The following is a 13,140-nucleotide window of genomic DNA, read 5'->3' on the forward strand; positions in this document are numbered from 1 at the left end:
ATTACACAGTGATATCTGCATTACTCATCCACTAAAAAACATCAGTTTATTCTTGTTAATTACACAATATTAATTGGTTTAAATTGAGTACAATGCTTTTGTGTTTTTTAACCTTCGATTCAGAGAAACAAAAGGAGTTTAGATACTACAGTTTCCGAAGACACTACACTACCCAGAATCCCCAGCTATCGTTTGGGACTACAACATCCACCTTGCTTTACAAACCTTGTGACTAGTCATCAAGCACTGTGATTAGAGGTTGGAGTGGCAGTGTGACAAGGTTACCCTGAGCGTCAACAGCTCTTTGAAATGGAATGGAACCACGGCAGACTACATTTTTTAAGAGTACTTTGAAACATTCTCAACTAAAAATAACAGAAATTACAAAATGGCGACATATGTTCACATTGTCAATTTGAAGGAGCATTGTGCAGGATTTAGTACGTCTAACAATGGTAGGTTCCAACCAATGGATAACTTGTTCACTCACCCTCCTATCCCAAGTTTGTAGGAGAATGTATATTGGCTGCAAAAAACTTGAGGCCCAATCATGTTTCCTCTGTCCATTCTGCGCTACTGTAGATGTGGCAGTGCAACCTAGAGGACAAAAGTACAACAATTAGTAAACCATAATGATGAATGTTATTATCAGCAGCTGCCAATAGATCCCCTATCTTGTATGATGGACCTTTGAAGCAGGGTTGGAAACTTAAACACACACACACTTGATTGTAAAATAGTTCTTGATAGCATCCCAAGGGAATTGATCAAATGCTAAACACCTTCCAGAAAAACCAACTTTCTAATACCTTAGAAACTACAACTAGGCGCTGGCACGAATGCAATGCTTCGGCTTCCTACAACTTTAAAGCTTTGTCAACCTGATCTCACCAGAATGCGTGACTCCACCACGACTCCTTAACACCACAATGCGTGGTGGAGTCACGAACTTTGTTACATTTGCGTGTCGGCACCACGCAACAACCCCAATGTAAAGTGAATGAGGCTCCTTGTCGTGGTGCACACACGCATTTCTACAACGTGCATTGTGTGTAATGCAACTGTTATTTTTATTAAATTAGTTTGTTTTTAAGGAAGGCCAGAGCTTCAGCTGTGTCAAATAGATTGTTCCCTTCAGTTAACGTTATTTAAAAGATAATGATCATGTCCCCTGTATTGTATTACGAGCGTCCATTCCCATTGGATAACGGAGAATTTTACACCCGGAAGTAAGTAGCCTATTCTCCTTACTGTCGATTGATTTTACAGTGATATCTGCACTACTCATCGACTAAAAAACACCAAATTGTCCTTGTTAATTACACAACATTGATTGGTTTGAATTGTGTACAATGCTTTTGTATTTTACCCCTTCGATTCGGAGAAACAAATATATTTTCATTTTGGACGGCAGAAGACACTACACTACCCAGAATCCTCAGCTATCGTTTGGGACTACACCATGTGCTTAGCTTGACAAACCCCGTGATCAGTCCTCAACCTCTGTGATTGGATGCGCGACGTTTACACAGAGGGTCCAAAGGACTTTGAAATGGAATGAAACCCCATCGACGGCACACTATTCAAACAGGAATCGAACGTGTCCTACCCCCCCCCCCCCCCCCCCCCCCCCTTAGGTCACAGGCTCCTCCATCAGTGCTACGCAATAAAACAGATACACAGAAAAAATAGTGAAATAGTGCAATAAGAGTCTATATACAAGTGATTGGAATATGATATATTAGATAAATAATTTCTAAGTAGCAGCCAGATGAATGTTATTTCTAAGTTCAGGTGTTTAATAGTCTTCTGGCCTGTGGGATGAAGCTGTCTCTGTGTCTGGTGGTTTTAGTCCGAATGCTGTGGTACCGCCTGCCAGACGGCAGCAGACAGAACCGTTTGTGGCTGGGGTCCACTACATTTATTTTAGTTACTTTACAGATTTGGATTAATGATGTGAAATATAAACAACCCTTAAATCAGACTTTAGTTACACCTGAATGAAATTCAGTGAAGGTGATTGTCAAGTGCCAACAATCGGGCGAGATATTTGATAGTTGGTGCTTGAGAAGACTAAATATTTATCTGCAGATCCGTTTAAAGCATATTCATTACTCGTTATTCTCTAATAGTTCATTAAAGACTGTATATAATTGCTATTTTGCACATCCCTTTCAAGATTTCAAGATTTTCTAAGGTTTATTGACATATCATATACACAACAGTGTAGTTATGCAATGAATGAACAACTTGGGTCACAGTTTCATCAACAGTGCATTACAAGACATCTATCAATGTGTGTATACTTCCACCATTACACTGTCGTATTCTGCACATTTCTTTAATTAAAGCCTTATTAGTTAGCACATCCTCCTATCAGGCACTAAACTGTTTTACTCTAGATATCATTTGAGTATCTTCTTGATATTTTCTATTCTATATTTATATAATTGACCTTCTACTTTCCCACTATTTTGTATGTACTCTTAATATTTGAATGTTTTCATAAAATATAACACATTCAAAAGTGCGTTACAAAAATGAAAGACATTAAGAAAAAGGCATTTTAAACAGTCATTAAAAAGCAACACAATCTTCCTGCATTGCAATTACTCTAAACGTGCAATAACGTGCTTTAACCAGTAGGTGGTTTGGTGGTTTGGGTCAAGTTTACAGTGATAACAAAATAAAATATACTGCTGTTTCCGGTTTAGTTTACGACGAATATTATTTTGTTATTGTTTTGATATTTGTAACATAAAGGGGTGGAAAAAACCCATAGGAACCAAAAAAAGATGGTCTTAACATGACCCAGTCGTCTAGTTAATAAAAAACAATAATATCAAACAAAATATTACTACTAACTTTATTGTGAAATTAAAACAGAACGGTAAAAGAATAGTTTCCGGTGTATTCTGATGCCCGATCTCTGTAGATAAATAAATAACTAAGACAGATGTGTAATATGTAATGCAGCCAAACCATTTATTACAATGCATTCATGTGATGACTATCAAAGAGTAAAGCAAGCACTGCTGAATAAAGTATGATTTTCTCTTTTACGAAACGTTTTTTTTCATATGGAATGCAGTTGGAGGTCAACCAATCAAAGAACTTGAGGACTGATCACGGGGTTCATGGTGTAGTCCCAAACGATAGCTGAGGATTCTGGGTAGTGTAGTGTCTTCTGCAGTCCAAAAACTCCGAAAATATATTTGTTTCTCCGAATCGAAGGGGGAAAATACAAAAGCATTGTACACAATTCAAACCAATCAATGTTGTGTAATTAACAAGGATAATCTGGTGTTTTTTAGTCGATGAGTAGTGCAGATATCACTGTAAAATCAATCGACAGTAAGGAGAATAGGCTACTTACTTCCGGGTGTAAAATTCTCCGTTATCCAATGGGAATGGACGCTCGTAATACAAGACATGATCATTATCTTTTAAATAACGTTAACTAAAGGGAACAATCTATTTGACACAGCTGAAGCTCTGGCCTTCCTTAAAAACAAACTAATTTAATAAAATTAACAGTTGCATTACACACAATGCACGTTGTAGAAATGTGTGTGTGCACCACGACAAAGGAGCCTCATTCACTTTACATTGGGGTTGTTTGCTGGTACCGACACGCAAATGTAACAAAGTTCGTGACTCCACCACGCATTGTGGTGTTAAGGAGTCGTGGTGGAGTCACGCATTCTGGTGAGATCAGGTTGAGCTTTGTGGATGTGGCTCTATGAAGAGTTGTTCATATTTTTCAAACTCAGACTCTTATTATTATTTTTAAATACTTACTAAAACACATTCAATATTATGTTAGACACAAGTTAGTTATTACTCACATATCAAAGTATTTTCATCTGCAAGATGGAAGAAGAATAGCTGGGTGCTGCCTGGAGAGACTGATGAGAGGGACACCGGCTGGCGTCAGCAGCTTTCCACACAAAGCCATCACATCTTCTCTTCCATAGTCTTCACTGTCCACTGGTGCTCTGTCAAAAGAGTGAACATTACAGCTGTCATGGTAACCCTTTGTTACACAACATACAACCAACATGCGTCAAAAGTGATCTGAATTAGTTTTAATTGTAAATATCTTTGCAATAAATTACTTTAATCATTCAGGATTCCAGGTATTCCTCAATTAACCTGTTTTGGATCAACACCAATTCTAATTTTTATTTTTACCTTTCTTACTTTTTGAATAAAAATCATGTTTGTATCACTACACTTCTAAGGCACAACATGGGTCAAAACATTACCCGTATTATTTTGCGATTTGTTATTTCATGCATGGCTGAGTGTTTCTTTACTGTACATTTTCAAATCTATTTCTTTAGTCATTAATATTCTAAGTATTAATTAAATACCTTGTTTTTGATTACGTTTATGGGCGAGTACGGCAATGAAAGTTGTAACAAGCAGTAGCGCTGAGCAAAGGGACTAGAATGCAACCACACACTTATAAAAAAAACACACTTTATAAGTCAGGCAACACTAACCAGGCTTCGTGTGAATCTGTTTATTTGTACCTGACTTTGACCATCCGTTCGCTGTTATTGATCATTGTGGAGAGCAGGCAGACGTTTAGTTTTGTATTATAGCAGCTATCGGATGGAATCGATACATGGCTGCACAGGTTGTCATGTCCGACTATCACAAGTAGAATCATAATGAAAAATACGCCGGTAAAATGTGCCTGTAGAAAACGGCTTATGCCACAATAGGATAGCATAAGTAGTCAAGTTATAGTCAGTTTAGCTTCGGTTGCTATGGTAACTTCACCCATTTTATACCAGAGAAACTTTCGTAACAGCGTTGTGATGCCAAACAGCATCAATTCATACTGAAACACATTCACTTATGGGGAATTGGGGATATGTATCAGCTGCTTGTGTTACAGTCATACAGTGAATACTTTACAGCGGCCGCTGCCCGGAGAATAAACTCCGGTTGACGAGCAGCACTGCAGCGGTCGGTAAATGCCGCTGAAACACATTAATAAGCAATGAACCACGGCACTCAGGAGAAAAGTCAACCTGATCTCACCAGAATGCGTGACTCACCACGACTCCTTAACAACCACAATGCGTGGTGGAGTCACAAACTTTGTTACATTTACGTGTCGGCACCACGCAAACAACCCCAATGTAAAGTGAATGAGGCTCCTTTGTCGTGGTGCACACACGCATTTCTAACAACGTCCCACAGTGAGCTTTTATTCTATACAACGTTTTTTAAATCTACTTTATAGCTTGTAGTAACTCACGGGAGGCTTCTTTTATTTTATTTGTATTCATAATTATTTTTATTTTTCGTCAGAATGTAAAAATTACATTAGTTACGAATTTGTGTTCTCAAAAAACAGTGCATTGTTGTAATGCAACTGTGATTTTTATTAAATTAGTTAGTTTTTAAGGAAGGCCAGAGCTTCAGCTGTGTCAAATAGATTGTTCCCTTTAGTTAACGTTATTTAAAAGATAATGATCATGTCCCCTGTATTGTATTACGAGCGTCCATTCCCATTGGATAACGGAGAATGTTACACCCGGAAGTAAGTAGCCTATTCTCCTTACTGTCGAATGATTTTACAGTGATATCTGCACTACTCATCGACTAAAAAACACCAGATTATCCTTGTTAATTACACAACATTGATTGGTTTGAATTGTGTGCAATGCTTTTGTATTTTCCCCCTTCGATTCGGAGAAACAAATATTTTTTCTGAGTTTTGGACGGCAGAAGACACTACACTACCCAGAATCCTCAGCTATCGTTTGGGACTACACACCATGTGCTTAGCTTGACAAACCCTGTGATCAGTCCTCAAGCTCTTTGATTGGTTGACCTCCAACTGCATTCCATATGAAAAAACGTTTCGTAAAAGAGAAAATCATACTTTATTCAGCAGTGCTTGCTTTACTCTTTGAAAGTCATCACATGAATGCATTGTAATACATGGTTTGGCTGCATTAAATATTACACATCTGTCGTAGTTCTTTATTTATCTACAGAGATCGGGCATCAGAATAGACCGGAAACTATTCTTTTACCGTTCTGTTTTAATTTCACAATAAAGTTAGTAGTAATATTTTGTTTTGATATTATTGTTTTTATTAACTATTAGACAACTGGGTCATGTTAAGACCATCTTTTTTTTGTTTGCTATGGGTTTTTTCCATCGCTTTTGTGTTACAAATATCAAAACAATACAAAATAATATTCGTCGTAAACTAAACCGGAAATATATTTTATTTTGTTAACACTGTAAACTTGACTTGACTTGACTTAACCCAAACCACCTACTGGTTAAAGCACGTTATTGCACGTTTAGAGTAATTGCAATGCAGGAAGATTGTGTTGATTTTAATGACTGTTTAAAATGCCTTTTTCTTAATGTCTTTCATTTTTGTAAAGCACTTTTGAATGTGTTATTTTATGAAAACATTTAAATATTAAGAGTACATACAAAATAGGGAAAGTAGAAGGTCAATTATAAATATAGAATAGAAAATATCAAGAAGATACTCAAATGATATCTAGAGTAAAACAGTTTAGTGCCTGATAGGAGGATGTGCTAACTAATACGGCTTTATTTAAAGAAATGTGCAGAATACGACAGTGTAATGGTGGAAGTATACACACATTGATAGATGTCTTGTAATGCATGATGAATCTGTGACCCAAGTTGTTCATTCATTGCATAACTACACTGTTGTGTATATGATATGTCAATAAACCTTAGAAAATCTTGAAATCTTGAAAGGGATGTGCAAAATAGCAATTATATACAGTCTTTAATGAACTATTAGAGAATAACGAGTTATGAATATGCTTTAAATGGATCTGCAGATAAATATTTAGTCTTCTCAAGCACCAACTATCAAATATCTCTCCTGATTGTTGGCACTTGACAATCACCTTCCCTGAATTTCACTCAGGTGTAACTAAAGTCTGATTTAAGGGTTGTTTATATTCCACATCATTAATCCAAATCTGTAAAGTAACTAAATAAATGTAGTGGAGTAAAAATACCAGGTTAACCTTAAAGAAAGCCCTCAGGATTATAAAATACCCCCATCACCCCAGCCACAAACGGTTCTGTCTGCTGCAGTCTGGCAGGCGGTTACCGCAGCATCCGGACTAAAACCACCAGACACAGAGACAGCTTCATCCACAGGCCAGAAGACTATAAACACCTGAACTTAGAAATAACATTCATCTGGCTGCTACTTAGAAAAATCAACAGTGTCCTACTTGTCCTACAGTGTCCTACTGCTTTATCACAGCTGATTGGTCAGATATTATTACATTGATTATGGATGTGTAAGTATGGGGGTTCAAATATATAGTCAAAACTGCTTTAATACAATTTTCAAGGCATCTTAGTTTCCAAAGAAAGTTCATTGTGGTATTGTAGGGTAAGAGGGTAACACCAAGCATTCAGGAATACATGCTTCTTCTCGGATAATGGGTCAGTAAAAATAACCAATAATTCTACTCATAACCTCCTGGCTCATTTGCCACAAGTGAGGTTACTAGTCACTAGTATTTCTTCTCTCTTTTTTAGATAACGCTTCGTGATTCATCACCAGTGGTGCTCACGCACAACCAGCGCTCCTGTGTTGCAGGAACTGTTTAGTGCAATCACACGGTAGCATTGCTGTTCCAAACAGCACATTACACTGAACTGAACATGTCAGTTGTGCCACCTGTGCATAGCTGTACTGAATCGGAACAGCAATGGCACAAGCCGCGAACAATGGTAATTTCAATGAGGTTCAAATACTTGTAATCTTTCACAGAGTTTCTGTTTTAAAGTGACTCAACGAACAGTACTTGTCTTTTCCTTAAGGGTGTGAAGCCAGGGCCATCAACTCCATGGTGTTCACCAAGCCGTACCTGATAGGATGGTGCAGACTGGAGTGAGGTCATTTTAGCTGGAAAATTGTGTTTCCTGTGTTTTTTAAATTCATAATTCTGGTGCTGTATTCCTAACCTTTGTCACATTAATGTGCTATATTGTCTTTGCCATTCTTTGTAGGAGTGGATTCTACAGAGGCATGGTGGGGCCATTACCAGATCCCTGCCTGTTCAGAGCTACAGAGGCATGGTGGGGCCATTACCAGATCCCTGCCTGTTCAGAGTTACAGAGGCATGGTGGGGCCATTACCAGATCCCTGCCTGTTCAGAGTTACAGAGGCATGGTGGGGCCATTACCAGATCCCTGCCTGTTCAGAGTTACGGAGGCATACTCAGCGTTCAGCATTGAAGACAGACCGCTTGTGACCACAATGAACATGAGACCTGACAAGCCCCTTGTGGAAAGTGCCTTCGGGATGTGCAGGAGGGCAGTGTTCTGTCCTATCAGATGCCTGCTTTGACGTCTCGGTACACCACACTTCACACTGACACACCACCAACACCCACTTGCCCATAGAGGGGTATGTGATCTTGCCATGTGATTTACCGCTGGTGTGCTCAGAAGAGGAGCAACTGCATATTAACAGCTTATCTGTTGATTTAGAAATGTCTCACAAAATTGAGGAGGCTACCCGTGAGCAAAGCTCTAGCTCAGAGTGGCATCTGCTCCGCAAACCCAGGGTTACTGCCTCTAGGTTTAGAGAGATTGTCACGTCAGAGGTGAGAGCTCTGCTAACTCTCTTGCAGAGCGAATACTCAAAGGTACAAGGCAGACTGCAGAAATGAGGAGAGGTGCAGAGATGGAGCCCACAGTAGCAGCTGAATACAGTAGACTGGCAAACGTGAACTACTCCCCTTGTGGCCTTGTCATTCACCCCTCTACGCCCTGGCTTGGTGCCTCCCCTGATGGAGTTGTTTTGACCCAACAGAATATCCCCAATTTGGCCTTGTTGAATTCAAATGTCCCAATGTCCCAAATTATGTCGACTGCAAATATGTGCTCCCCTAAGCTCAAGAAAAGCCATGCCTATTACTGGCAAGTACAGGGTCAACTTCTTGTGTCTGGATGCAGTGGTGTGACTTTGTAGTGTGGGCACAGGAGGACTACCTGGTGCAAAGAATATACACAGATCCAGAAGTGCAAAGAGCAATCAGAGAAAAAGTAGACTTTTTTTTTTACACATACATGCCGAAGTACCTGTCATTAAAAAGTAGTGGGCACTGCAGCCATTGATAACTCTGTGAGCAGTTAGCTGCTAGACCCTGGCTCAGCCGCCATTGTTTTTAGGAGGCAATCCCTCAATCATGTGTTTTGAATAGGGTTGGGTATCGTTTGAATTTCCACGATTCCGATTCCGATTCTACTTTTCGATTCCGGTTCTTAACGGTTCTCGATTCCGGTTCTTTGAGGGGCAGGGTAAAAAAAATGATACATGCTTCTTCCACCAAAAAAATTACATTTATTCGAGAAACTTTTACACAGGTTAGTTTACAGTAATATTCACATTAATCAGTCTGTTTATATTCACTGCTATGTAACTGCAACCTGAGAACCACTGAAGCTACAACAGTGCAACAGTCCAACTTTTAAAGAACAGTTCTTGTTGAGAAAAACCAGCATATCTGCCTCTCAGGCATACCGGGAAGAAAGGTTTGAACATTTTGAAGTAAAATGCTTCAATCTGGTACACTTTAAGCAGAATTACTAGAGACTAGATCTAGGGGGTACAACTCTAAACACCCATATGAAAAAGATCGGTTCACATTTGAATAATTAAATAAGTATGTGAACATAACCAGTAACCTACCATAGCCAATAACAAATACATGTAACGTATTTTATTTTTGTTGTTCATTCATATCTTATTTTACTATTTTATTTATGCATATTTTTGTATCTCTCCAGTTTAAAACGATATGTCTGGTTTACTGTCCTATAGTATACATTGGAATGATTTCAAACCTGTTTTATCCCAATAATTATAAAGGAGAGCCTTGGAAATATGTGTTTACGTAAATTGTGATCAAAACGTTTGAGACCCACTGAGATAACTTAGACTAAAGTGAACTATCTCAACCCTCAGAGTCCTTTACCTCCTTTAGTCTGACTGGAGAGGACTCTCTTCCACATCATTGTAGAAACATCTTCTTCCGTTAGAGCAGCTAGCACCAGATGCTAATAACAACAGCGCCCTCCCTTTCTCCCTCGCTCACTCGCACGTTGGCTGTGAGCTGCGGTTGCCAGATAAGCCAACATCCCCCATTTTCATCACTTGCAGCGCCCATCGTACAGGGGAAATGAAAATTGTAACCGGGATGAAAAGGGTATTACATTTACTTAATTATGAATGTTGTTACATCAAGGCCAACAATTAGGATGAGCACCAACGGTCAAAACAAATTGTTTTCCTCCCAGAGCTGCCAGCGCAGCGCCTCCACAGATCTGGCGCCCTAGGCGAACATCTATAATGCCAGTGCGATGGGCCGGCCCTGGTCTCAGGTTACACTGTAGAAAGTGTAGGTACAACGCTACATCTCCCGCCCCGCTGCAGGCATATAGTAGGCTACGGAGAGCGGCGAGAAACATTTCCTCAGGCATCGAAAAGCGGAACCGAAATTCACATTTCTAAATGATGCCGTTGGAATCGAAATGTTGGAACCGGTTCCGGTTCGGAACCGGTTCTCGGTACCCAACCCTAGTTTTGAATGACAACAAAATGTGATTTTAATATTTTGTTTTTGATATATATTGTTTATATTGTTTGTTTGTTCACATTTCATATATGTAAATAAATATACAATTGTATTTAAAAAGACAATAAAGTGAAGTGATTTTTTGTAATGAATAGTAAATCATTGCATTTGTAAGAAATCATCAACGCATTGTAATTTGCTATTTACCATTTATTCAAACAAAACACTAGCGTGTGTCAGGCAACACGGTGTGCTCGCCCAGCTTATCACAGCTACCTGCACAGGTGTCATCTTGTCTTATTTCACCCATTTCTTGACCAGTGCTTTGTTCTGATAGTTTGACAGCATACATGCTACTGCAAACAGCTGGGTGATGTTGTAGGCATGGGACAGGAGGATGACGCCATCAAAAAGTTTGTTCTCTTTTATCCTCCTGATGACACGCTCCACATGAACCCTCAGTCTGGCAATGGCCTGTGTCTCCCTCACCTGATAGGCTGGCATTTGCTTCTGCTTCGACAGAAAAGGTGGGCAGTACACTTTGCATTTGCAGCAATCGCTGATCAGGAAGCCCTTATCTACCATCACTGCCATGTTTTCAGTCAACAACGCAGCTATTCCAGACTGTTTGAAAATCTCCTTGTCGCTGACAGAACCACCTACAGACTGGAAACAATGTCACTGCGCCATGTGGGGCTATGCCAACCAGGGCTTTCATGGTGCAGTGAGATTTGTATGTAGAATACATTTCACTTTGGAGGAGGAGTGAGGATGGTGTTTGACACCTCAGCTCTGTGCAATCCAGGATCACCTGTGTGTCTGGGAAATTTGAATGCCTCTGGGAGGTGGGCTTGAACTTCTGCAGGTGTAAGCCAGATGCACTGTGACCCCAATAAAGTTGTAAGAAAACTTGTCCATGTTGCAATGATGCGGCTCACAGTGGACTGGTGTATGTTGAAGCGGTTTGCAAGGTCCCTTTCTTTCAAACCCACCGACAGGAAGCAGAGAAAAAGGAAGAACTCGTCAATTGACTGAAGCAGCTGTCTCTGGAAGATAAAAACAAAAAAAGGGTACTATATTAATGTCATGAGAGTAGCACACCATGGGAAAAACATTAAGCTGTTTTAGTTCTCTGATGTATTCAAAAATGATTGAGTACTTAGCCTTTTAGCCTACACGAAAGCAATGAAATGTCAGAGAAACATTTTCCCTTCAGTTTGTGTTTAGAGTGTGTGTTAAAAGAAACGTAGCCTACCGTTGATGGACGTGCGTGTGTAACCACTTCTTCATTCCTCTTGGCAGCTGATATCGCTCTTGTGACACGAACCATTTTATAAATGGAAGGCTCAATCAAAACCAGAAGGCCATCAGGTGGTTATAGCTCGGGAATCTGTACACAAAAGACACATGTCAGTCATTAATGACTCGTTAACTGACACACATGGGCTAATGCTTTCCTCTTGTTTGCTATAATACATTACAATTCAAATAGACTGATTAAGAAGGCACTTGGTGCAGGTATAGTAATATACAGCAGTAACATGTAACCCATCTCAAAAACTTGGATAGAATTTAGCCAAAGCATTACCTGGTATAGAATCGGATGTTGTCGTCGGAGCCAGCAAACCGCTGTAAGCAAAACTCTCGCTGGACTCTTAACTCCTGCAGTTGCTTCTGCAGATCCTCCACTGTTTTGGAGTTGTCTTCTGTAGCTTGAGAGGACATGTCCAGTGAAGCTGGTTCAGGGGCTGAGCAGTAATCATGGTCACGGACATCGATGTGCTCTTCCTGCTCCTCCCGAGAGACTGGTTCAGTGGGCCGCTCCCTTCTCTCCCAAACACTAGCCCGCGGTGTTTGAGCAGTGAAGTGATTCCACTCAAACAGAGTTGGTACAGCACCTTTCACAAGCCTCCTACGGCCATCAAGGGTTTTTGGCTCTATTAGTTGATCCGTAGCGAAGTGACGACTGCAGACCTTGGAGTGAGAGGAGATTGTGAAGTTATCGCGTCGTATTTTAACCAGCCACTGTCTTCGCAGCTCGAGTTCGGTCGGAAAGCCATGGAAACTTAGGACCCCGTTAAATTTAGCTGACGCCGTACAAAGTGGGACACAGCAGTGCTCGGAGTAGTTCTTTACTTGTCTTTGCAAATGCTCCGTTTTGAAAATCTTCCGTCGACTCATATTTAAACCATAGATTTAAACAGTAAAACATTTGTGGACGCTCAGCTACGCAGACCGGAAGCAAACCGGAAGCTCCCAAGCAGTATTACGGCTAAGGCGGAAGTACGTCTCAGACCCTAGTGCATGTAGCCTATTGGGTAATCCCACTGCACATGTGCAGCACCGACAGACTTAATCCAATTGTTTTCCTCCACTAAGAGATAGCTATGATCAGCGCCATATAGATATAATCTATCTATATGGCGCTGGCTAAGATAAGATAACTTTAACAAGATGCCTGTGTGCTTAGTACCAGGTTGTTATCATACCAGCAATGGGTCTTGCTCGTTCTTTCGC

At 40.1% G+C, this 13,140-nt stretch overlaps 1 long non-coding RNA gene across 1 annotated transcript; it reads right to left on the reverse strand.

The window, feature by feature from the left end:
* Positions 1-11,456: 11,456 nt before the first annotated feature.
* Positions 11,457-12,905, reverse strand: LOC139433836 (uncharacterized). The gene is made up of 3 exons (XR_011643238.1): positions 12,212-12,905; positions 11,879-12,013; positions 11,457-11,669 (listed from the first exon to the last, which is right to left on the reverse strand). It is a non-coding gene; the product is annotated as an uncharacterized lncRNA (long non-coding RNA).
* Between the last annotated feature and the right edge of the window lie 235 nt (positions 12,906-13,140).

The sequence above is a fragment of the Pseudochaenichthys georgianus genome, chromosome 5 (assembly GCF_902827115.2).
Source record: "Pseudochaenichthys georgianus chromosome 5, fPseGeo1.2, whole genome shotgun sequence".
Classification (NCBI taxonomy): domain Eukaryota; kingdom Metazoa; phylum Chordata; class Actinopteri; order Perciformes; family Channichthyidae; genus Pseudochaenichthys; species Pseudochaenichthys georgianus.